We start from the raw sequence: 27,444 nt of genomic DNA, 5'->3' as shown, positions 1-27,444 counted from the left end.
TTATCAGTTGGATATTATATCTATATCTATATTAATCTATCTATTTTGGCAGTTTTATATATTTGGAGTTAAAAGATCACATACTTCCAAGTATCAGATGGTGAAGGCATGCAATAGAAGACCACAGTTGCCTTCATGTTTCCCTGCTTACAGTCTTTTCAGAAGCATCTGTTCAACTGTTGCTTGATGCTTTTGATCTAATATAGCAAAGCCAATTGTATCTGGTACCCATTAGGGCAACCAGCAAGTAGGAGGAGCCAAGGAGGGCAGAGCATCTAATTGGAAGCAGACCAAAGCAATCAAAGTAGGTGGCGTAATAAATTGAGGTGTACAAATTAACTGTAGGATCATGTGTTCAAAGCCAAGAGCTATGGAGGAGGTACTTCTGATCAGCTGCACAAAATGGAAACAGTCTTTTGAGCCCTCACTATAGTACCAAAGCAATCCTATAAACTCATATGTATTTTCTATGGCAGTAAAGGCCAAACTGAAGCAAGCTAGCACAAAGTAGAATGTTGGAGAGAGTCCTTTGGCCCATCCAACTGCAGTCCTTTAAACTCACATTTGTTTGATACCAAAGGAACTTATGACACAGAAAGCGCAAGCTAAGGTATGTCAGCTGCATGATCAACAGTGCAAAGCAAAAAGATGGCACAGCAACACACAAAAGCACTCATGAACCAACTATTTTCTGCTTCCATCAATTACCCATTGCAGAGAAAGCCAAATTGAGGCATACAAGTTAAACTTGGGTTCTTCTTCGTGGTCTCTGTGCATCACACACATGGGCTTCTGTGCATGCACAGATGACCACTTGAAGAAGGGCACTTGCAGGTAAGCAACATGCCTTTCATGAGTTCAAAGCAAACAGTTGGGGGTGTTACCTGTGATCATATTTTTAACTTCTGTACAAGAGAAATTCACTGCACGCGCGCGCGCACACACACACACACACACACAGGGTGCCAAAAATGTATACACATTTTAAGAAAGGAAAAAAGTCTATTAAAAACTGTCGTATGGTGACACTAGCATTCATTTGATTAACACCATCTTTTGAGCAAATGTCATACTACACTTTGCCACCTAATGCAATTCAACTTCGAAAAGTAATAGATAACACCTCTTAAAATGTGTGTATATTTGTGCCACCCCCTGTGTATGTATGTAGTGAAAAATAGCAAGGAACTCTTTCTCTTTCCTCTGCCCACTCTCACACACACACTCCTAAGAAAAGTCAAAAGTAAAGCAATATACCTGCTAGCTGCTGCTTTTCTTTGACCTCTGGATTCCAATCCAAATTCATCATACTGCAGCCTAGAGTTGTTGCTGGTGGTTCTCTTTTGATTCAGCTCATATTTGCATAAAATGAGTGAATATATACAGTCTGAGAAGCACTATTTCATGTTCACTTCAACTCATTCCCTCACTCTCTTGCATGCATTCCCCATCTCTCTCATGCTTCCTCAGTTTCAGGAAACATATACAATGTAGCCTTGATCAGACCCCTTTCCTTTTTCAACTCCTTTCACAGGCCACTTGCTTCTTGAAATCTACTTTCATGGTTACTAATCAAAATGAAAAGCTAATTGGTGCCAGTTGGGTCCTCACACATTACTTTAGAGCCCCTTTACTCAGCACTGGTTAGGCCTCATCTGGAGTACTTTGTCCAGTTTTGGGCTCCGCATTTTTAAATGATGCAGACAAGCTGGAAAGAGTTCAGAGGAGCCCAACAATCTGGGAACTGAAAAAAGCCCTATGAGGGAAGATTGAAAGAACTGGACATGTTTATCCTTGAGAAGAAAAGACTGAGGGGAGACATGATAACACTCTATAGGTAATTGAAAGGCTGTCACAAAGAAGGAGGCCAGAATCTCTTCTTGATCACCCCAGACACAGAATAATGGGCTCAACCTGGCAGGAGATTGGATGGCATTTTGAGCCTGAGCTCTGACTGCTCATAAACTACACCTGTAAAGCAAACATACACAAACAAGCATGAAAATTAAAAACAGGTAAAATAAGAGACAACAGGATGATTCAATGCTCATCCTTAAACAATGCAAATATTGCTTATCTTATTTTCATCTCAGGGATAAAGCAACAAAATGTGGCCTAGAAGAGGAGGACAGTGACAGTTGAGAGGAAAGCACACCAAAAGTGCTAAAGACAACATAGTTCCATTAGCAGATATTTGTAATTATACTGAAACAAAAGAAAAGATGAAGGGAAAAATCAATATCACCAATTGCAGTAACTTAAGAAAAAGAAGAACAAAAGATTATCCAATTGCAATATCTCTTCACAACAGCATTGATTAAAAAATTAACACTTCTGGTTTGAATATACACATTAATGTAACCATAAGATATGCCTAAAAAGGCATCCAAATGAAAAGATGACTTTAAGATATGCACTGAAATGCAGCAAGAGCACCATTATCTTCATTCTACTGACTCAGGAGTGTTTAATCCCTCTAGACTTGGATTATAAGCCTCTTTGGAACTATTAAAGATCTCAGAGTACAATTGTGCTGTCCATCTGTTAATCCCAACATGTCAAGAATATAATTTAAAAATACAAGAACATTTGCAGTTATCACAAATTTTTCAAGAACATGGTTCATATGAGAGCAATAAGAAGCCACTCAAGGGGCATGCCCATATATTCTTTAGAGACTTTACAGAGCTACCCAGCCTTTTCTTAACCAAACAAGAAATGCGGACCCAGGATAACTACAAAAACCACCTCTGCCACTGAAGCAAGTGAAAGACAGTGAACAAACACAGGACATTGGGAATGATGCAGCAAGGTCTGAAGTCATATGTCATTAACTTTTTCTGGATTGACTGATAATAGTAGGCTCTACTACTTGTAGCATTAGTTATACTTTGGTAGTTGTGCCACCTATAAGAGAAAAGTAAACTCCAATGGTGCATGGAGCAAAGATTATTTGGAAATCACTATCCCTTCCCCATATTATTTTCCTACAGAAGTACAGGAAGAACCCCCCAGAACCTTCCTTCATACCCAACAGGAGCTCTCAAGCAGTGAAAACAGAGATTATAAATTATGTTGTGCTATCATTAATACCGTTTTAGTTCTTATTAATGTTATCATGGGATATCCCCTACTGGATTATAATACAGTGGTAAGCAGATATAATATCTTGAATTGCATAGCCTTCTTATGAAACAATAAAATTAGACACATATCAGCTGTTAAGGTATTATCCCTTAATGGTAATGGTCTGGTTACTCCCCCAAAAAAGAACTAGTGTTCAAAATCTGTTCCAAAAGGAGCATAATTGTATCATTCTATTACAAGAGTCTCACTGGAAAAACAGATAGACTACAATACTTTATCCAGGATTAGATTAGTTACACACTGTGCCAGCTCTTCAAAAACCCATGGTGTTTTAATTTCAGTAGCAAAGAGAATAATCTTGATAATTTCAGGCACACTAAGCAACTCTAGAGGTCATAATTTCTTTATGGAGCATAGGAACACAAAAAGAGGAAGAATATATAAGCCGAATAATAATCTATTACACTTTCTCCAGAATATATTACACATTTTGAACCCCTTTAAACAAAGGAAGCTAATACATGGATGTGATTGCAATACAGGGCATATGAGGAATTGGATAGAAGTGGGAAAGCAAATATAACATCTAACAAGGAGAAGAGTGGTTTTGTTGCAAATCCTAAAAGAATTTAGTTTAACTGACATTTTAGAGGTCATTATAGCCAATGAAAGTTTTTTTTTCTTTTCACATGGGCACTTCACAGACTTGAGAATAAATTATATCCTAGTCTCAGTTGATTGATTCTTAAAAACCATTAATTTTGATATAGGAAATAGAACGCTTTCAGCTCATCCTCTTGTCTCAGCAAAAAACAGGAACATCTCATTGTACATATGAAAATTAAACCTGATCACAGATCTCCAGAAATAAAATAGCCTCTGGAATAACCCAGATGTCAACATAATGACATTGTGGAATGCTTTAAAAGCACTGATAAGAGGGCAGTTATTTAATGAATTGAGCCAATTAAGGCAGACAAATAAGAATTTCAAAATCAGTCACCACAGAAAACAAAATTTCTTGAAACCCCGAACAAACAAACAAACAAACAAACAAAAGATCATGGCACACTTAGCAAATGCTAATGAGGAAGAGAAATGAATTAAAATTAAACTTAAGTAAATTAGCAAGAAATCTGCAACACACTCGCATGAAAAATAGGACATTGAAGTAAAGAATTCAAAATGGTTATCCAAATGCAAATAAAGAATCACAAAGGAGAATTGTGGAAATTAAAAATAGAAATCGTGATAAAGAATATATATATACATCAATATGATTTTTCAGATTTTTTTTCAGTATTCCATCTCATCAGCTATAATTCAAGTACAACAATCTTTACAAAAAATCAATTTAAATAAGAGAAAAGAGATATCAAGTACTTCTTATATCTCCCCAGCAATTGCATGAGCTGATAAAGAAATTCAAAAAATAACAAATCTCAAGTTACAGCTGGATATACTAGAAACATTAATAAAGTTTTTGAAAAACAATTGTCACCTAACCTGTTAAAAATGTTCAACTGTATTTTGGTGGGCAACACAATACCCCTGTTCTGGCAAACCATGAGAATTATTTCAATTCCAAAACTTGCAAAAAAACTTAAGCAACCTGGAATCTAATTTCCCTATAAGTCCTCTTAATTTCAGTACTGTAAAACGTTTACCAGCAGGCCATCAGGTCCAAGCTAAGCTATTTGACTAAATTCATACAGCAAGGTCTATATGACTACATCAAAAAATAAACACATTGCTCACGATTTCAGGATAGTCCTAAATGTAATTCCCTGTAGTACCAGAACTAAAATAACCCCATATGTAATAACTTCTCTTTTTTTGGCACAAAGACTTTCAGCAAACTCGAATGACTGTTTCTTTTGAGGGTTTGCTAAAGCATGGGAATACGTACAAATATCATCATATACCTGAATGATTATGATTAACTCCCTATAAAATCCAGAGAGGAACAAAGCAGGGATTGCTTTCTTTTTCTGCCACAGTTAACTTTCTCTGTATAGTCTCTGGCAAATGCACTTAAAAAATGCTCACAGATAACAGGGACATGGTAAGTCATGAACTGCCACAAAGATGATAATGCCTTGATGCTAGCAAGCTCTGAAATGGAACTGCTGGGAGCTATACAATTTATAGTATGGGAAGCTTGCTAGTCTAAATATTAATTTCATAATCAAACGTTTAAACCTGAACATGTAACAGGATGACACATTAGAGCTAAGCAGAATTTGCAATATGTCCATTTCCTTCTGTATAAAATACGAAATACAGATTCCAAGACAACTCAATAAAAAAAGGTAATTAAACAAAATCACACATCTCTTTATAAATTAATTAGGAACATACATAATAAGTGGCTCAAATTTAAATTGTCTAGGCACAAACAAATTGTATTAAGAAAGATGTTGATGGTACCTAAACAAAATGATATTTTCCAGACTTCTAATTTATCCAACAGAAGAATATTTAAAGAGGCAAAACCTATTTATCACATTTATTTATGGGAACAAAAACCTCGACTTGCAAAGTATGTCAGCACAGGAAACATGAAGACCTAGAGGGCTCATATGTGAAGTTTTATTATGCAAGCATATCATAAGAACATAAAAGCCATGTACCGGTGATCTATACTGTATAGGTCAAGCATTCTGTTCACACTGTGATCAAGCAGCTGTCCAGAGAACCCACAAGCAGAATATTGGTGCAAAAGCACCCTCTTGCCCCAAGCTCCCCAGCAACTGGTGTTTTTAAGCGCACTGGCATTTATTTTGGAGGTAGTGTATGGCCAGAAAGACTAGTGGCCAGTGATAGCCTTTTTTCCATGAGCTTGTATTACCTAGAAGCTTTCTTCACCGTGCTGTTTAACGTCTATATGAAACTAGGGATGTTTGGGGCTGCACTGATAGAAGCATAGCTTCACAATCACATGAGGTACTGATTCTCCTCTGTTCATCACTACTTACGAGGCCCCAGTATTGAGTACTGTGCCCAGTTCTGGGCTTAGCAGTTTAAGAAAGATGCAGACAAACTGGAAAGGGTTCAGAGGAGGGCAGCAAAGGTGATCCTGGGACTAGAAATAAAGCTCTATGAGGGAAGACTGAAAGAAATGGACATGTTTAGTCTTGAGAAGAGAAGACTGAGTGGAGATATATGATAGCACATTTCAAATACGTGAAAGTTGTCACACTGAGGAGCGCTAGGATCTCCTTTTGATTATCCAGGAATGCAGGACATGAAATAAAGGGCTTAAGTAACAGGAAGCCACATTCCACCTAGACATCAGAAAAAACTTCCTGGCAGTTAGAGCAGTACAGCAATGGAATTCAGGTAGTGAACTCTGGGACGGGGGCAAGATGGCAAGCAGGCAGTGGCTGTTGTGAAGAGCTCCCCCAGAAAACATTTCCTTATCTTCAGTAATTTTAATCTATAGTTTTAAATACTCCTCATTTGCTGCCCCATTGGAGGCCTTAATATTTAGAAAGAGTTGAGAAAATTTCCAGGACATTTCAATCCAGAATGGGAAAAAGAAGGAAGAGGTATCGTGCACATTCCACAGCACAAGCCAGCTCCGAGCCCACAAAGCAGCTGAAAGGCAATAGTTACTTAGTGAGCAACCAGCAAACTTCTATAAGTATTCCTACTCCCTCAAATCCCTCTGTTGGAAATTATGATTTAGAGCGGGACCTACAAGCAGACATCAAGAGTCAACAGTTTATAGATCTCTCTTCTTCAGTAGAAGACAACTCTCCTCCAAACATACAGCTGCAATTCATTCTGCAGCCATACAATTAACACAGGATGAGAGTGTAAATACCAACCTGACAAACTTAAAGAATGAAAATGTACCAGTCTTTCTAACTAGACAATGTCTGCTGACAGCACAAACTGTTCTCTATTTTGACCTGTTATCCACAGTTGAAACCAAAGTGGATTTGATAAAAGAGGTCCTTACTATGTACATTGAAAATCAACCTAGTGACAACCTTGCAATAGTATCACCTTCTTGTACCAAGCAGATAGCAGGGAAGTCATGGACAATTCTACCCTTACATCAAAGAAAAGAGAGAGCAACAGGCAGAGAAAGCTGATTATTCGTGTGGGAAAGGGTGAGATAAAAACCTCCAATGGCCAGGCAGCTGAGGGAGAGTCTCCCAAACAGTAAATTCTGTTTGCAGCCAAAACAAGTCACTTTACAAATAACAGAGTAAATAGAGGATGCTGGAGTACAAAAAGAGCAATAATTCTATCTTTAAGCCAGCTACTATGCTGTGAAAAGCATACGGTACGCTGAGTGACTCCCATCTACCAGAGGCTGGGAACGAAACTTACATTCAGGCAACCCACAATTCCTAGTATGCTGTTTAAATGAGGCCTTTTCTGCATACTTTTTCAATTTTCTTGAGGGGGGTTTTCTGCTTGAAGGAACCCAGTCCACTTTTGTGTCACGCCAGCCTCAGGAGTGCTGTCACTTTAAGGAATGAATTTGACCTTCCAACTCTAGATTACCTCAAGGACACTCTATCAGTTCTGCTTCTGACAGATACCTGTTCAAGCAAAAAGTTCAAACTACTTACACCAAGGCAGTGTACAGATGACCTTCTGGAGAAAAACCTGATGAACTCCTTTAGTGCCCTCCCAGATTTGGAGCAGGCTGATATCATTAAAAGTCTGGATGAACTGAGAGAAACTCTAATGACAACACATAAAGCTGCCAAACTATTAATTGATCTGGTTTTACCAACTACCCAAGCTAGCTTCATCACTCTGCTGGTAAGGCAGCCCCCTCTTCAGACCTATGGAGCCTTGAATTGCAAACTAGTAACATCATGTCTTCAAGAGCAGAGCCAAATTCTTCCACCTTGCTCCTTGCTGAAATAGTGCTGCATCCAGAAACTGCAAAGGCCAAAAAGCAGAATGTTGGTGTTAGACAAGAGGAGGGCCCCAACTGTCCAAAGTTCTGGGGATCTCAACCTGCATTAGGTGATGGGTTGCACCAGAAACATGATATAGACAACTATTGCTCAACCTACCCAATAAATGATGCACATTCTAGCCTTCTAGGCAAACCTTCATCTCAGAAGCTGCATGGAATTAGGACAACGGCAGCCTCTGAGGCTGGAATATCACCACCACCCAAGGTGGAACCATTTTTTTTCAATTCCTTCAACCTCTCCAAAGAATAATATTAACACAAAACAGCAATTTGCCAGTGCTCATCATATTAAATCCCAACCCTCACAAAAGCTAACCAGCTCCATACAACAGAACAAGAATGGGAAAGAAAGACCAAATTATAACCAGTGTGTCTTCCTTGATAGTGAAGGAACTTTAGATCTTATTTCATCTTCAGAGTGACTGTGTGAGTCATACCCTTTGTCCACTGACCTTATTACCTTCTTAGGCACCTTCCCTGATAATAAACAAGGAAATCTTACATCAGAATCATTATCCTTGCTCTCCTGGAACATTGCTGAATGGGAAGTCAGAAAGAGAGACCCTGCCTTCATAAATTACATCTCCCAATTTAACATTCTTATGTTCCAAGAGCCATGGTCAGTAAAGGATCTCTACATCAAGGGTGATAAGTCACTATCCCTCTCAGCAGTTCCTGGCACTGGACGAGGGAGACATTGTGCATGATCCATATTTCAACCTTCCTAAAAACTGAGATTACATCAATAGACCCTCTTGCGAATTTTGCACAATCTGTTATTCTCAACTTTTCCAGGAAAAAAATGCTTCTCATTAAATTCTAATATCCCTCCTAATATCCCTTGGTCAGAGATTATCAAAATCTGGGGAAAACTGGAAAACTATATCAGTGCCATCCAGTTACATTTCCCCACTGCCCATATTGTTACTGCAGGAGATTTCAATGCTAGGCTTGGTCTAAAAGGAAATCAACTGTTTTCCAAATTCTCCAAAATTCCTCACAGTTTTCAGTCTGTCCCTTCCTAAACAGAGACTTCAAAGACCACACTGGAGACTTCAGAGGACTGCAGATGCTACAGACATTTTACAAACTGGATCTGCAAATTGAATGGCGCTACTATCACAGACCACCTGGCAGAGTTCTCACATTGGGCAGGTACAAGGCCCTCATTGATTGATTGATTGATTGATTGATTATACAGCCACATCAAGGAACTAAGCTTCTTCAGTCCTCCAGTTTTATATTGAAAACTGTCCTGAGAGTGATCAGTGCCCTAATGTGTTGCTTTTGAAACCCCTTGATGTCTCCTTTCTGAATATTTATCCCATTCCATGTGAAGATACTTTCAGAGGACAAGTACGAACAAGATGGACAGGTTAGACAAAGGACAAACGAACCCAAATGCCCTTCTCCAATGAGGTACTTCAACTTCTTACAGTCATCTTGGACGACCTATCCACTGATCAGACTCTGCCATCATACACCCAGTTAATTCAGCATCTCCAGGCAATCCTCCCAACCCATCCATCTGGTACTAAGAAGAAGCAGAGCTTCTTTAACCAACCATGGTTTGAGAGTGACTGCCATTTGGCAAAAAACCCCAAGTTATTTCCTGTTTTAAACAATACAAAAGCAATCCTCTCTTCTACCCAATTGACCTGTTTCTACTCAAGAGGAAATATAAACAGCTGTAACAGGCAAAGAAGAGGCAGGCCTTGAAACACTGCTGGAACCAACTATTCCTTGCCACTCATTCCAAGAACTCAGCCTTATTCTGGAAATGCATAGCTCTTCACTCCTCTTCAGCCACAACCTTCATCCTTTATTCCTGCTTCAATCTGGGAAGACTATTTCAGGTTGCTGTATGCACAGGAGAAATGCCCTATCCAAAGAGGGAACTAGATTATGAAGTTCATCTGCTCCCCTCCTGGCCTTTTGTACCAGGCAGTGAAATCACAAAGCTTATTAACCATCTGAAACCAAACAAAGCTCCTGAATACAATTTTATCTCAGCAGAGGTTATCCAAAACAATTTAGATTGGTGGGTACCTGTACTGGCTTCCTTATTCACCTATCTGACAAACATGCTAAGGTTCCTGAGGATTGGGGCCTAGCTTTGGTGATTCCAATCTACAAAGAGGGACAGAGAGATCTACCTGCCAATTACCACCCTATTAGCTTTAGTACAGTCAGTAAACTTTATGCTAGACACATGTATTATAAGCTTCAGGACTGGGTTATAACTGAGAATATTTTGGCTGATGAGCAGTCAGGTTTTAGACAAGATTACTCAATTATTGACCATGCAGTAACTCTTCAACATCTGGTAAAGAAATATTCTTCTCGGGCACGCTCTTCACTTTATTTAGCATTCATTGACGTTAGATGTGCTTTTGATCTCATCTCCAGATCCAAACTGTGGGAGAAACTGAACTCTTCTTCAATTGACAAAAGATTACTTGTGCTTATATATAAATCATATGAAAATTCTCAGGTGAAGGTACACTGCGGTGTCCAAGGACACCGCACTAAAAAATGCCAGTTAAGAGGAGAGTAAGACAAGGATGTATACTAGCCCCTCTGCTTTTATTCTCTTATTGATAAACTCAACAGCTCTTCCCTTCATCCTCTGAAACTGGGAAATAGACACATCTCTGCTCTTCTATATGCAGATGATGCTGAGCTACTTTCTCAAACACAGATTGCCCTGAGTTGGGTGCTGCATGTATTAGCTCAGCATTGCCAGTAGATGGTTTAGAAAAGTTGTGGTTCTTGCCAAGTCCCCTAACATGCATTTTTGGCGACTTAATAACCATCAAATTAAGCAAGTCCAATCCTTCAAATATCTGAGGATTGTCTTTCATGCTGGAATTAACCGTAAATCTCATGCCAACTATGTCATCTTAAATGCACAAAAAACAAAGTCAGCCTTACAAACTTTTTATTTCTCTAAAAGTGTATAATATATACCTGCAGCAATTAAAGTCTTCTCAGCTAAGATTCAAGCCCAGTTCCTGTTCAGAGTTCAGTTGGGATCCTGCAGATCTTTTCTTCCCTTGAAAAGAGCTACAAACAGATTACCCAGTTCTATTCAGAAATACCTTCCTGAACCATTCCTCACATCTTTTTCAACCATTTAGATATTTCAGTAGCATAACGATCTCCAAATTTAGAAGGGCTTTATCTCTAGCCAGATTCAATGCCCTCTCAACAGCCATTACTGAAGGGAGATACTAAAAAATACCCCTTGAACAGAGACTGAATTTTTTTGAGGGGAGAAACAATTGAATCTCTGGAGCATGTTATCCTTTACTGCCCTCTCTATGCAGGTGCTCACCAGGAATTGTTATCCCCACTCCTTTCTAAATATCCCGGTTTTATCTTAAGTTACTTTTATCCGACCAATCCGATTTTATCACCTTGACTACAGCCAAATACTGTAAGTGCATGGTAGAATTATTTATTTTTATTTATTTATTTAAAACTTTTATATGCCATCACCACATGCCTCGGCATTGCGGAACGGCTCACAAATGTACAATTAAAAACAATAAAACAATGCAAATTCCATAAATTTATATAAAAACAAAAACAAAAAAGCTACGGTTAACGATAACAATATCAATTTTTAAAATAACAATTAAATAAAAAGGTTTTTCCCTGGCGCCGAAAAGAATATAAACTCGGCGCCAGGTGCACCTCTCCAGAGAGTGCATTCCATAACCTGGGCGCCACCACAGAGAAGGCCCTGCTCCTGGTAGTTGTTCTTTTTATCTCCTTTAAAGGGGGCTCCCGGAGCAAAGTCTCTCCCGCAGATCTTAAGGGGCGTGAGGGCATGTAAGGAAAGAGGCACTCCTTCACGTATCCTGGTCCCAAGCCGTTCAGGGCTTTATAGGTTAAAACCAACACCTTGAATTGGGCCCAGACTTCAACTCTGTTCTGTACCAGCTGAAGTATCCAGACCATCTTCAAGGGCAGCCCCACATAGAGCGCATTACAGTAATCCAACCAGGAGGTTACCAGAGCATGAATTACTGTTGCTAGGCAGTGCTTGTCCAGGTAATGGCGCAGCTGATGGATCAGCCAAAGCTGTAGGAAAGCACTGCTTGTCACCGCTGCCACCTGGGATTCCAGTGACTGCTCTGGGTCAAGGAGCACTCCCAAGCTGTTGGCCCTGTCCTTTAGAGGGAGTGCTACCCGTCCAGGACAAGGTCAAATCACTTACCTGAAACCGCGATCCACCCACCAACAGGAGTTCTGTCGTATCTGGATTGAGGCTCAGTGTATTGGCTCTCATCCAGCCCATTATCTCGGCCAGGCACTGGTTCAGCACAGCCACCACCTCACCTGGAGTAGATGTAAACGAGAGGTAGAGGTGGGTGTCATCAGCATACTGGTGACACTGCAGCCCAAACCTCCTAATGACCTCTCCCAGCGGTTTCATGTAGATGTTGAAAAGCATGGGGGACAAAATAGAGCCCTGCGGAACCCCATGGCACAACTGCCATGGTGCAGAGCTATGGTCCCCCAGCACCACCTTCTGGAGTTGACCAGCCAGGTAGGAGCAGAACCACTGTCAAGCAGAGCCTCCAACTCCTAACCCGCCCAGCCTATCCAGAAGGATACCATGGTCAGTGGTAGCGAAAGCTGCTGAGAGGTCCAGGAGAACCAACAGGGACACACTCCCCCTGTCCCTCTCCCTGCACAGGTCATCGTACAGAGCAACCAAGGCAGATTCATTGCCATAACCAGGTCTGAAACCGGGCTGAAATGGGTCTGGATACTCTGTTTCATCCAAGAGTGCCTGGAGTTGTCCTGCCACCACCTGCTCTAACACCTTGTCCAGAAACAGGATGTTGGCCACCGGTCTAAAATGGCAGCCACCTCTGGGTCAGGATGCCTTCTTCAGGATAGGCCGGATCACCACCTCCTTCAAGGGGTTAGGGACCCAGCCCTCCATCAGTGAGGCATTCTGAACCAAGGAACCAAACCTCCTGAACCAAGGGACCAATCCCATAACTGACTTCTTTAAGTAGCCAAGAGGGGCAAGGGTCCAGGAGACAGGTGGTGCAATGTACCATTCCTTGTCCATATTATCAGGCCGCAATAACTGAAACTCATCCAATAATGATGGACCAGACGGTGCTCTGGACACCTCCTGTACTTGATTCAAATCAACTGTAGAGTCCAGATCATGGCAGATGAGTGACTTTTTCCCTAAAGTTCTGGGCAAAGTCATCACATCGGGCTGCCGAAGGTGCGACCACTTCCTTCTCCTGGCCAAAATGTATCAGGCCTCGCACTATTCGGAAAAGCTCTGCCAGATGGCACTGTGAGGAAGCAATGGAAGCGGAGAAGAACTGCCTCTTCACCGCCCTCACCACCACAACATAGGCATGATAATGAGCGTGTAAGTGTGTTCGGTCAGATTTGTCCCGAGATTTCCTCCACCTGCGCTCTAGTCATCTCCCAGTCTGCTTCATTGCCCGCAACTCAGGCGTATACCATGATGCCGAGCGGGCTCTGCTAGGCGGGAGAGGATGCATAGGAGCGATCGTGTCGATTGCCCTGGTCATCTCCCTATTCCACGAGTCGACCAGGACATCAACAGGAGCTCCAGCTTCATCTGATAGAAAATCCCCCAGAGCCCTCAGGGATCCATCTGGATCTATCTGGCTCCGGGGGACGGGCCATCCTAATAGGGCCCCCACCCTTCCAGAGGGAGAGATCAGACCCAAGCTCAAACCTCACAAGGAAGTGGTCTGACCATGACAAAGGAGTTAAGGTCAAGTTTCTCACTTCCAGGCCACCTTCTTCCCACCCCATTGAGAAAACCAGGTCAAGCGTGTGACCTCTTTCATGGGTTGGGCCGGTGACATGTTGAGACAGCCCCATGGCTGCCATGGAAGCCATGAAGTCCTGAGCCGCCCCAGTCATCCACCCCGGCATGGAGATTGAAGTCCCCTAGGACCAACATCCTTGGGGTCCTCAACACCAGGTCCAAGACGATCTCTGTCAGCTAAGTCAGGGAGTCTGCTGGGCAGGAGGGTGCACGGTACACCAGCAGAGTCCCTAATCTGTCTTGGTGCCCAACACCAGGTACAAACACTCAAAACCTGGTCTTGAAGGGACAGGAAGCCTCGCAAGGGATTAGTGAACCAGACTGATTCCTCCTCCCCTCCCCTCTGGGCATGACCAATGTTGCACGAGATATCTGGGTGGGCATAATTGTGTGAGGGAGTCATCCCCCCCTTCTCCCACCCAGGTCTCGGTAATACATGCCAGGTCGGCCCCATGGACTGACCTGCGTTTAACAGCAATACCGTCAGGCCCAGGGGCCAGCTGATATTGCTGCCAGGAACCTTCTGTTTGGGGGAATAACCAAAAGAGGGGACTGGTATCAAACATCGGTCCCTCCTTCTCCTCTGCTGGCTTGTTAGACCCCCAGCGCTGTATCTACCCCTGCCCATAACCATCCCAATGGTGGTGCCCACCTGCTCCCCAGGTAAAATCATCCTAAATTAAAAACAAATAAAACAGTTGCCACAAAACAACAACAACAACCAGACAAAAAGAGAGGAAAAAAAAGAAGGGGGAGGAAGGACCAAAAGGATCAAAACCCAAGCCCAGCCAGGCCCCTCATGGCCCCAAATGGCCTCCCCTTTGGCCATCGTTCCAAGATCACCTGCCCTGGCTGCGGCTGGCAAGAAAAGGGCTCCGTCTGCCCCGCCCACACACTCTCCTCGCACTGCCCGCTGTGCCCAGCATGGCTGCCACCTGTGCGGAGAGACAGGGGAGGGAGGAAGCGTGTGCGGGACCGCGGAGGCCCTGCTGGTGTTGGGGAGAATGGCAGCAGCAGCGTCCTAGCCCAGGTGTGTCCCAGCAGCGGCGGCAGATCAACAGCGAGAGCGTCGGGGTGGGCACATGTGCGTGGCAGGGGCAGGGGCACGCACAGATCGTTTTCTCCAAGCAAGTCCAAACTCGGAGAAAACAATCTCCTTGTGAGTAAGCCACTGCATGGCGAGGCACCGGCTTACTCACAAGTAGATCAGCTTGGACTCGCTCGGAGAAAAATCCCGTGAAAGACTGAAGCCACGAACGCTGAACCGCGACTTCACGGGGGTATACTGTACTGTATTTTTCTTATTTTTAACTAATTGTAATGTTGTGTTTTATTTATTGGCTGGTCAATGGCCGAAAAAAGAAATAAAAAAAATTAAAATGGAATTAAGGACCTAGGGTGGTTGTGGGCTCTCTCATATTGGAGGTATTCAAGAGGCAGTTGGACAGCCGTATGTCACAGATGCTTTGACTTGGAGTCCTATATTGAGCAGGGGGTTGGACTTGATAGCCTTATAGACACCTTCCAAATCTACTGTTCTCTGATTCTTTGTCTGAGAATTCCAGCTTGAAGGTAGACATCTGTGTGATTCTATTGCCATGGTGTGTCAGACTGCAACCTCTTTTCTCTCTGCCCTCTGCCCAACTCCCAGTTTCCCACTGAACAGCTCATGTGCATCTAGCCTAGCATTACATATAATAGGTACACAAAGATTGATTGTGAAGCCTTGCATAGACATTGTATTGCTGCTCAAGATGGGTTTAGTTACACATAGAATTTTAGGGTACATGATTTATATCTGCTTCTTGACATGTTTGCATTCTATTTATGAGATCCTATTAAAAATGAAAATGTTGCCGAAGGTGGGAAAGAAGTCTGCTGAGTGGAAGAGAGCTGGCTTTTGTGGGGTTCAACACAGTCCTAAATGAAACTGCTAGAAGTTAACTGGAGGTGTGGACTGAGGTGTCATCAATATGTAGATGACATCCAGCTCTATCTCTCTTTTTTCACCAAATCCAGGTGAGGCAGTGGCTGTTTTGAATCAGTGACTGGGCACACTAAGGGAGTGGATGAGGGTCAATGGACTGAGACTCAATTCAGAGAAGACAGAGGTACTGTTAGTAGATGCTTGGTGGATGAGTAATATTCAACCTATTGTGGAGGTGGTTGTATTCCCCCTAAAGGATCAGATTGTATTCCCCCTAAAGGATCAGATCAGGATCAGTAGAAGTGCTCCTGGATCTAGCACTGTCACTATAGGCAGAAGTGGATTTGTGGCACAAAGCATGTTTTATTAGCTTAAATGGTTATACCAGCTACCACTTATGTCCTTATCTCATAGCCTAAGTACTGGCAACCATTTGGTTGGCTCATTGCAATGTATTACACATGGGGCTGCCTTTGAAAATGGTCTGGAAGCTTCAGCCGGTCCAAAACAAGGCAGCAAGATTTTTAAGAGAAACTACCAGTGTAATCGTGCTAAACCAGTACTTTATCTTCTGCACTGGCTACCAGTCCATGTCCAGGACCAATTCAAAGTGCTGGTATTTACATTCAAAATTTAAATGGCTTGAGGCCAAGTTACCTGAAGCATCATCTTCCCCATTGGATACCCAACCCTTGACAAGAGCTCCTGGCAAGGGAAGTATACTTTTTCTGCTGTGGCATCCCAGCTCTGGAACGTTCCAGAGGGGCTTGCCTGGCGCCTACATTGTACTTGTTCAAACATCAAGTGAAGACCTTATTTTTGCAGAAATATTAATTTCAGATTGTTTCAAATTCTGTGATGTAGTTTAAACCTTACAGTAGTTTTTCCTTTTATGCTGTCGTTATAAACATTTACATTTTATACTGTATTTAAGATATACCATAGCACTGCCAAAAGGAGCTGTCCTATCTGGCTGATTCTCCCTCTTCTCCTTCTGCATTCACCAGAGGGAAGCCAATGTCAGGAGCAAGAATCAAATGTTAGATTTGAATGGGTAGTCTCATAAAACCCACAGAAAGCTTATTATTTTAAAAAGTGTTGTTTAAGTACATGCTGACACTGATAGTGAGCCTCCTAAATTAATCCAACATCTGAGTTCACAAGGCTTGACGTTAGGAAACAAGTTGCAGTCTGATCCATAAGCACTGTAAACCTTAGCACCGTCTCTGGGGGATTGTGTCTCTATTTATTTGGACTAAGAATAACTTATGAGCTGTTATATGTAATATATTATGTGTATAACATATTACACAAGTGTGTAATATATTATTTAAATTGCAAGTTTTTAAGGAAATGATTTGGGCTTGGCCTGATCTTGTTAAATAGCTCTGGGCTGTTTCAGACAAGTAGACCCTAGTTCTGGTAATATTTAGTCTCCAAGATTCTAACTGGCATGAGATCAGGAAGGGCAATCAGGCTCATACACTCCCTTCCCTTTACTACAAAGGAAGGCAGTGAGATCTTGAATAAAGAATTCTTCTCTACAGTGAGGGTATAGGAGCAAGTTGAAGAGATACGCCTAAATCCACTTTGAAAATCCCAAAAGAACAGTAGGGGTGACTCAGGCCCCAAGCATAAAACCACTTGTTCCTCCCACTGTAAATCTGGACTTCTCATTCAGTCCCTGGTACCCTCCAGGTTTAAAAAATAACCTAATAAAATAAGGCTTCAAGAGATTCAGGAGGCAGATGCTTACTTGAGAGGAGTTGTAATTGCATCTGCTTCAGAGATGTCCTTCCACTGAGTTGGGGAGGTTTTTTAAGGGAAGGTTTCTTCTATTATTTGGCTCTGCCAGAACACTTAAGAATTTGCATCTTCTAACTGCTTTTAAATGGCTTCTTCCCAGTAAGCCATCTATTAAAAATGGTTTCAGAAGTAGTGGCATATGGGTTTTTATAAATAAGCTTATCGAACTTATGCAGTTACATGGTGGAAAGAAACAAGAAGAAATGCTTGAAAATTCAGAAATGGGTCACTGTTTTAAAACAGGTGGACTGGGGAAACCTAGGTTCTGATGTCCAGTTGGCCAAGAAGCTCACTGGGTGACTTTGGGCTAGTCACTGACTTTCAGCCTAACCTACCTCACAGGGCTTCTGTTGTGAGGATACAGTGGAGCTATGTAGCCTGCCTTGCATTCCTCACAAGAGGAAAAAAGGCAGGATATAAATGCAATTTCAAAATAATAATACTGAGTTACCTTGTTGCTGACATAATTGGCAATAATGTTAAAGTGATTCACATTTTGTAATGTATAGAATTATAGTGTACATAGATGATAGTAAAAAAAAATTAACAGCATCTGACAGCAGTATTAGGCTGAACTTTGATATTTAACATTATCTGGCTAATATATAAACTTGTAACTTTGAGAGCTATTTACACCTCTGCTGAATCAGTTTATTTGTTTTCATAAATCCAGTAATTATGTTTTTTCCTGATTGACTCTTGCTAATGTTTAGCAATTCTTTTTATGCCTCTTGATCATGCTGACTCAAGCCATTCAAGATCTTGCCATTCTCTAAAATTATATCACATGATATATATTACAAAGGAGAAACATATGAAAGACTGGAAAGACAGTGGAGTTAAATAAAAGATATTTGTGTAGCCCTGCATCAAAGGAAATCCTGACTACCTGAATAAAGAAATAGATCAGCTGTCGGACTGAGGTTCTAGACTGAAATCTGTTTGTCTCCAGTTTGTCTCTTGTTTCAACCTCACTAATCAGCACAAACTTTGGATGGTGACAGCTACCTTTTCCATGGTCTTGAGATTTGACCTGGAATTTAAATATGCCATCAAGAGTGTCCCATCTTACAATAAGAATCAACCAGGCAGCACTGCCTGGTTGGAAGCTACATACCTCAGAGAATTCCCCCACTGATCTTCTTTCTTACTCTGGCTTGCCAGAGAGTTAGGAATGTGTGAGGAATTGATTTTGGGGGTGGATATGCATCAGATTCCTTGGGCTCAGCTTCCCTCGTGTCCACTTCGACATGGCCATGAATCTGCATTCCTGGTGAGCACACCTAGTACTCTCAGGCTGCTCACCTGCGTGGATATTGCACAAGCAGCATCATTATTTTGTGCCATCTGCAGCAGCCCTTTTTGTGCTGCCACACGCGAGGTGAAAGAAGAGTGCCAATTCTGTAATGTCAAATGTAATGATCATTTGTGGACTTCCTCTTGGCTGAGCTTGCTTTCAAGGACAGGGCTGAGCATGAGAGGAAGTACGCAAATACCAGTGAAAGACTCCATTGAGCTTTGATGCATCCCTACAAAGAGGCATCCCCAACTTTGGGAATATAGAGACTAGTGCTGCCTCCCCATCATCTCTGCCACTTAACTAATTCTTGCCCATCCCACATGTATGTCAGAGGGGCTTCCCTGTAGCATATGCCAGTTTCCTGATCAGAATGTCATGGGCCACTTTGTCGAAAGCTTTGCTGAAAGCAGGATGTATTATGTCCACAGCTTTCCCACGGTTCACCGGGGAGGTTGCCTAATGAAAAACTGAGATCAGATTAGTCTGGCAAAACTTGTCATTGATGGATTGATAAATCCATTACTCATAAATCCAAACTTGTCATTGATAAATCCAAACAATTACTCCATTGTTTTTGAGGTGCCTACAGACTGACTTCTTTATTATTCGCTCCAGAATTTTTATCAGGCATTAATGTCAGACTGACTGGTCTATAGTTCCCAGGACCCTCCTTTTTGCAGGTGAGGACAACATTAGGCCTTCTCCAGCCATCCCACTGCTGTAGTTAACTTACTCATTTGTGCACACAAGGGCCTTTCCTCTGGTGTGAGCTGAAGAGGCACAGGGGAATCTGCTGAGGCACTGCTACCCACCTGATTCTTGCTCCACCTGCTTCTGAATGAGAGGAGGTTTCCTCTGGTGAGTAAGGGAGTAGCAGCAGGGGCATCAAGTGAGCAGTGCTTCTCCAAGTATCAACCAGCTGATCACCTACTTTTGTTCCTCTTTAGGGCATTGTATGGAAGGAATGGAAATGCCTCTGACAGTTGTGCAAAATGACAGCTTTTGGTGATGCTTTCTAGTTAGCTACTTGGGAAGAATGGCAAGGGGTCACTCATTCCAAGCAGCTATATGGTTCTGGCCTTTGTACCATGATGAGTTGTGTTTTCTGGCTTGGACAATATACCAAGCAATCATGGTAGTGAGAAACCATAGAACAGACTGTTGATTCTGTTCATGGTTTCTTGAAAACTAATGTACCACACAGAAATGAGAGCCAGTGTGGTGTAGTGGTTAAGAGCATGGGATTGGGACTCAGATGATCTGGGTTCTAGTCCCCACTCAGCCATGGAGCCAACTGGGTGACTTTGGGCCAGTCACAGACTGTCAGCCCAACCTACCTCACAGGGTGTTGTTGTGGGGATAAGATGGAGGAGGAGAATGATGTAAGCAGGAAAAGTAAGTAGGAAAATGATGTAAGTAGGAAAAAGGCAGGATATAAATCAAAAAGTAAATAAATAAATAAAATACCATGACAGGGTTCAGACAACATGACAGACCAATTTGTATTGAAACAAAGACAAAACAAAACACCATTGTTTGTCATGTCATTTATACCCATCTAATCTATACAGGTATCTATAGTGGAGGGATCAGGGTTTCAGTTATTTTCATTGAATCCTTTAAAGGTTTTGCTAATAAGTTTAGGATAGGACATTATTTAAATCTTTCTGCAGTTTTATGCTGGGGATGTGCTTGGACTCTGTGAAAGCTAGAGTTTGGTTTTTAGCTCTGAAATTTGGACTTTGTTTAATGGTTTTTGTTTTCCTTTAGTTACTTTTCTTTAGTTCATTTAGATCAAGTTTACAGATGAAGATGCTAAACATGTTCTCCACTGCTGCTTTTTTCCAAATGGCCTGCCACTATAAGGCTTGATCTTATATTATTTGGTGTATTAAAGATAGGGAATTTCAGGATTTATTTGTAGCATCGAATAAGACTGTACTGCATTAACAACTCCGTCAATCAACTTTCTGTAAACTCTCAAGCTAAATATCTGGAGAACTTAATGATTTCAAAAGTATAGAAGTGCATTCAGTCTCACATGTTTTAATATGTTACCTTCAGCCCTCTTGGAGGGGGAGATTCTAAGGGCCTCATTATTTCAACAGATGCTCTCCTTGTTGATTCAGAAGAAATTGAAACAGTAAGCCATGTCTTTCTTTTCTGAAACGTTTATCAAGAACTTTGCAATGGGTTAATGAATCCATTAATTTTTCTGTATCTGAGCATCTGAATACTTTTTTTCAGCTCTGAAATTATTCATCACAATAATTGTACCTAATTATCCACTGAAAACAATGAGAATACAAACTGAGCTACTTTTAAATTAATTATGAGTTTTGCTTTGCTTCCTTTTGTTCTAACAGTTATTTGATCTTTTTGGACTATTTGAGGACCATACTTAGAGATGGCCATTTTACTTTGTAAATCAACTGTGATATAATTCTTATTCTGAGATCTGTTGACTATCAATAAAATTCATTGAGCATTTTTTGTTAGAATAGCTAGGTTTGCTGCTATAACAGTCCTTGACTTCTTTGCTTCCAAATTCATATTAATTGTGTTGCAAATTGTTTAAAGAGTGTATTCTACCAGTTTTATATTCTCCCCGTTGAGCTTCTATTTAACATTCTTTTGTTTTGCTTCCCATTTGTTTCTCTGTCAAACAAGTTCCCCCTTCTTTTGTTAGTTCATGATTTTGCTTTTCTTGTGGGTTTTTAGAGAGAGAGCCTTCCAGAATGAACAGCTCTTTAAGCCAGTTGTCAGCATGTTCTACCCTAAGTTAATGCAGTCTGTGGCAGGTTGATCATCTGTATAAATACCGCTATCTTCTCAACAATTTGTTCTTAAAAAGTCTGCCTCATGAACAAGCTCGGGTTCATTCTCCACATAAATGTTTTGCTATGAGTAATATCTGTAATCAAGATTTTTGTCACAGGACCATATTTGTAGCAATCAGGCTTTCTTCTCACAAAATGCAGCATTCCAAGGTGGTTATGTACCTGAGAGTCTGTATCTGAACTGGAAGAAGCAGAGTTGAAATTCTTACCTGAAATACCAAGATCAGCAAGACCTAAGATAAGCTGAGATAGTGGTAAGAACAAAACCACCTCTAGTTTTCAGGGAGAGAATGTTGAACAAGTAGGGCCGGAAGGGTAAGGATAGCTCCATTGTCCAACATCAAACCAACTGAGCAGAACAGCTGAGTATTTTCTATCATACCCACTGTTTGGTCTACAAGCAATGGGAACCTCCCTGAGGGTGGAGCTAACTCCATTGGGAAGGAAGGAGGGAAATTCAGTTTGGAATTTTGTTTGCTATCTTTTACTAACACAAAACCAGCCTAGCCTGCTTTAGCATAATAATGACTCTTATTTTGATCTGCTTGGAAGGACAAGGAGAGAAGGTGTTACACCTCGTAACAGTACACCTCAATAGAAGGCACTTTCCCACCAAACTTCTTAGAAAGGTTTGGGGTCTTTTACTGGGGCTTAACACAAGCTGCCAGAGATAACTTGCCTTAGCTTTACATTCATATGCACACATGCAACAATTAGAAAGCAAAGTTTATTCTGCAGAAAATGTAGAGCAGGCACAAAACTCTTAACCCAATGCTGTCTAGTCAGCAAATATTCTAATTGTATCTTACTCTTTATTTCTAAAGAGATATTGAGCTTCCTGCTTAACAGCCTTATAGAAAGAGAGAAACAAACAAAGTGATAGAGGGGTTCTCTCTCTATTGACAGCAGTCCTTTGGGTGGACAGGAAGAGTACAGTACTACCTTGGCTCATGAACTTAATCCATTCTATGACTCTGGTTGTGACCCAAATTGGTTGTGACCCAAGTCAAATTTCCCCATAAGATTCAATGTAAATAAGGTTAATCCGTTCTGGCCCCTTCGAATGTGGTTGTGAGCCAGTTTTTGGTCGTGAACCAAGTCAGTTTTCCCCATAAGGTGCAATGTAAATGAGGTTAATCCGTTCTGTAACTATTTTTTAAAATCAGATTTTGAAACAAAGTGACAAAGGACAACAAAGTAACAAAGTACTGTACAGTGGAGAACACTAACCTAGGTGTGGGGAGATTATTGTTTTGAGTCCCCCTCCATAAGGACATTGGGGAGATTTCTTTCAGGGGTTTCCTCTCTCCTTTGTCTCTTAGCTGCAGGGTCAATTTTGGTGAACAATCTGTCTATATTCACCTGTTTTTTCCTGCGCTGCATAACCCTCCGGAAATGAGAGACCATGTTATTGTTCATCAGATTCAACACTCTGTTCATTACATTTATGTTGGGGTGGTGCTTCTCAAAGAAACTCTGGCATGGGCGTGCTTCTGCAGGAAAGACGGGCGCAATCTCTGCCATCTCCCTCCCCCCTCCAACCAGCACAATCACAGCCATCTCCCCACCCCTGAGTGGGGAGATGGCCAGAATTGCTGTTGCATTCATGCAGGGAAGACGTGTGTGATCATGGGTGTGCTCCTGCAGGAAAGATGGGCGCAGCACAGCCGTGATCACGCATGTGTTCCCTGCATGAATGCGACTGCAATCGTGGCCATCTCCCCACTCGGTGGGGTGGGGAGATGGCTCCGATCTCGGTCGCCACCTGAAGCGGGGTTCGTGACCCAAGTCAAAATTTTCATGACATTTTTGTGACCCAAGGCATTCGTGAATCAAGGTACCACTGCACCAGAAATCCACATTCCAGGGTGGAGTACAGGCTTGTGTTCAGAGGTTAACTGCTTCCATTTTCTAAGTTCCTGATCCTTATATCATTTGCCTCAGTGCCTGATTGGTAATCATTCCAAACAGGGTTGTTATGCCTAATTTTTTAAAGGGGAAATGTCTTATCCCTGACTTTTTCTTCGCAAGAATTTCTGCAGTCATTATTCATTGTTCATTCTTATCTCATTCACACTGGGTAGCCCAGGAAAGTAGATTCCTCTACTTGACTAAGCTTAGTCAAGAGGACCCATGGCCTAGAGCCTCTCTTCACTGCTTCATGGCCTGGAAGCTTGTCTTTGTGGTGCTAATATTGATATTACATTGTAATGGCCTCCAACATATTGATCAGGCCTATGCCAGTATCAGTTACAACTAGCAAAAGAGTAGCTGATACTAAGAGGAGAGTTATTTGTGAGTACATTCCATGCCTTGGAAAATTGTAGTGTAGTGCACTCATTCTCATATAACATTCTACATGAGTCAGCTAAGTTGAGTTTATCACAGGGTTCCTTAGAGCCTTCAATGATCAGGGCACACTAGTGCTTCTGTGCTGGGGGTATGTAAGGATGACAGATCAAGCATGTCTGTCATAAAAATAGATTGTCTCTAATTCGAGATATAAAAGAGTTGCATGCGGTGGTGATCTGCAACAATGCCTTTCAAAGACAGACAGACAGACAGACAGACAGACAGACAGACAGACAGACTTTCCTGGGTAAGAGAAACCATTTTAATGAGCAGCTATTGATGAGACTTATGGCAACCCTTTTGCAACTCCAGGGCTGTGATAGGGCTCTTGCAGCATTTTATTATCTAATCCCCATTTCATAATAACATTTGTTATTCTCCATTGTTTAATAACAGACTCCAGCCTATTCACATTCAAATATGTGAGTTTTAAGTGATTGAACTGAGCAAGAAAGTAGGCATCTAGTTCTGTATTTTACTCTGTAGTTTTGACAGAGGAACCAGAGCACTTAGTTTTCCATATTTTACTGTCAATGCAAAAGTTAAATTCACATAAACTGCAACAATCAGGAACTTTAATGGCAAACTATTTCCCAGTATCAGGAGAGAAGTGAATGAGCATCACTCCTCATACTGTAACTAAGCATTGCCAATAATCCTGAGAATAAGTTTACTTCTTGTTGCTATCCAGACCTCCCATGATACATTGAAATTTACGTGAAACCATGTTTTTCAGTGGTATAGAGTGGCAGCTTCAGTAGGGCTCTATAGATCATAAGACAAGATGGCTACCATAATGCAACAGAAATCTAGATGATGATGTTTGCAGAATATCTTATCTCTAGAAAGTTACTGGTAGGCATTTCTGCACTTCTTCAGGGTTGTTGCAGGATTCTTATTTATTCTTTTGCAAGCCAACTTGTCTTGGTGGCAATCATAGAAGTGGAGATCATCAGTAGACTTGAGTGTTTTAATGCCTAGTGCTTTGCACTTAACATATGCCTGTTGGTGGACCTCATGGTGTTGCTGTCATGAGAGAGTAGCAATCTGAAAGGGAGCCCCCCCCCCCATTAATGCAATCCAGCTACCTTCAGGAACACACCAGTTTCCATTTGCAAAATGTCTCTGGTGCTGATTTTTTTGCACATTGATGCCTTAACATTCCAATGATCTGAATTTGTTCGGGGTCTTCATAGTTTTAAGTTGCAAATTATAATGTCCCTAGACTGGCTAGTCTAGTTGGACTAGCCTCCCTAGTTGGAATGGGCTCCCAGGACTTGATGTCCTCATTCAATGACCACATTTGTTACAATTGCAATTTCTTTCTGCCTACATCTATGCACAAAAAGCTTTCCTCTATTCCATGGACACACCAATTTAACTGACTACCACGGTTTTTCAGATATTCTACCTTGGACTGTAGGTCTTGAGTAAGATCTTGAAATTTTTGCCAGTTTGAATCAGGCTTAGCTCCATGGCTCTTTCAGTTTTGCAGATAGCTATGTCTGTTTCCTGTCTAGAATCTCCACTGCATGTGGCTACTCTTCTTGAAGTTCTAATTGTAGTTCTTAGATGTGTTCTTTCAAATTGTCCTTGCCTTTGGTGCCTTTAATTCATTTACAAGAACATTTGTGATAGTGAAATGAGTCGTTTCTTGTGTTCTTAGCTTGGGGATCTGAGCAATTTTTAGGATGAAAATATCCTGTGAGGAGCAAATCAGAAGATGAGTCAGTAGATCCCATTTCATTCCCTGATGATAGTCAAACATCTTTAATGAGGAGTGCTGAGAATTAAGCAGCATCTTAGAAGATTAATAACCTTAGGTGGGCTGGGTATCTAAATATTGTGGCATCCAAGAAGACTATTCCACAATGTTGTTTTGTATTGTCACATTTTTGAAAAAATAATAAAAATATTTTTAGAAGAATACAACCCTTGTGGGGGTGGGTCCAGGTCTCACACATTACAGTCTGCTCAGATAGATTTGTCTGATTCTGGGGAAGGACAAAGGTGAGCAGATAACTTGGCAGTTTCAGGGTTTCCCAGTGAAGATTCTCAGGCAATGTGTGAGAACCAGTCTGCCTTGAAAAAGGAGGGAGACCTTTCATAACTTATAGGGGAGCAGATTGAGGGGGGAGAGCCTTGACCTAATCAAGAGATGACAGGCAAAGCAAATGGACCAATTAAGAAGTGTCTGGCATTTCCACCATCTTAGCCTTCAAGCAGAAGGAGCCACCCTGAAAATGGAGACAGAATCTTTTTAGAAAGGGAGGGAAGGGGGGGGGGGGGGGGATCCATTTAGATTCAACTCTTAACATGGGCAGAACAATCTCCAACATCTCAGAACGCTACTTTAATTTATACTGTTCTGTAACCTGTTAAGTTTTAATAAAAGGGCTGGGCTTCTAAAGTTTTGTTTGAGTCTGTTGGAAAGGAAAACAGGAAGGGTGTGACCTGCTCACAGCAGTTACTTGGAATGTTCACCTTAAAAACAAAGTTAGCATAGTCACAGTCCAGTCCAGGACTGTGCTGAAATGGACAGATTGACTTTGTCTCTGAAGAAGAAAGAAGATACAGACTTCTATCAAACTGGGAATTTCTTTTATTACTGGCTAGAGAAATGGGACTATGCATAGATTTAAATATGTTTATGGATTACCATAAAAAGAAAAAGTTTGAGGGGCTGACCCAGTAAGTCTGATGTTTTTTGATGACTGAGGATGTTTTAGTTTCTTTCTGTTAGTTTTGTTAGTAGAAAATAACAATAAAACTTATTTAAAAACAAAAACAAAACAAAGTGAGCATTATGATCCCTCAGTCTTTCTCTGATTTGGAATTTAACCTGAATGAAATAATTCCTCCAAGTTGCCAACCCAACCGATATTCTTCTTGCCGGAATGGTGGTGTGAAAGAGAAATCTGGGCATCTTGCCATCTCATTCTCTTGCTCACACATTCCCCTTTGTCCACCTATGCCTCATCCTCTCTGACCTCCCTCCCACCCTACGCTCCAGCCCCAGTGCTTCGCATGGAAGTAAATTTCATTTTCTTAAAGTGCATTACATCAAGTTCCTGGGAAAATTATTCTGGGTGTCAGGAATAAGGGAAAAGAGCAGGAGGCAGCCAAAAAGAAGAGGAGACACTTCCTCCCTCTTTGCTGCTGCCACAGCAGTCATCTCAGATGAGGGAGAGCAACAGTCTGAAATGTAAATGCTTATGCAGAGTCGGGCAGCAATTATGAATAAATGTAGGACTCCTATGAAAAAAAGGAGACATGTGCATATTCTCCACTAGGGCAAAGAATTTCTCAAACCCAAATTAAGCTTGGGGAGTTTGCCTATCT

The 27,444-nt window shown here is 41.5% G+C and overlaps 1 protein-coding gene across 4 annotated transcripts in view; it reads left to right on the top strand.

Annotated features, from left to right (window-relative positions):
• TANC2 (tetratricopeptide repeat, ankyrin repeat and coiled-coil containing 2) overlaps positions 1-27,444 on the top strand; it is a 331,148-nt gene that overhangs the window by 252,049 nt on the left and 51,655 nt on the right. The window lies entirely within an intron of this gene.

The sequence above is a fragment of the Varanus komodoensis genome, unplaced genomic scaffold (assembly GCF_004798865.1).
Source record: "Varanus komodoensis strain SLA01 unplaced genomic scaffold, ASM479886v1 scaffold51, whole genome shotgun sequence".
In the NCBI taxonomy this organism is placed as follows: domain Eukaryota; kingdom Metazoa; phylum Chordata; class Lepidosauria; order Squamata; family Varanidae; genus Varanus; species Varanus komodoensis.
Note: the sequence above shows the minus strand (reverse complement) of the source record. Positions and strands in the feature narration are given on the sequence as shown.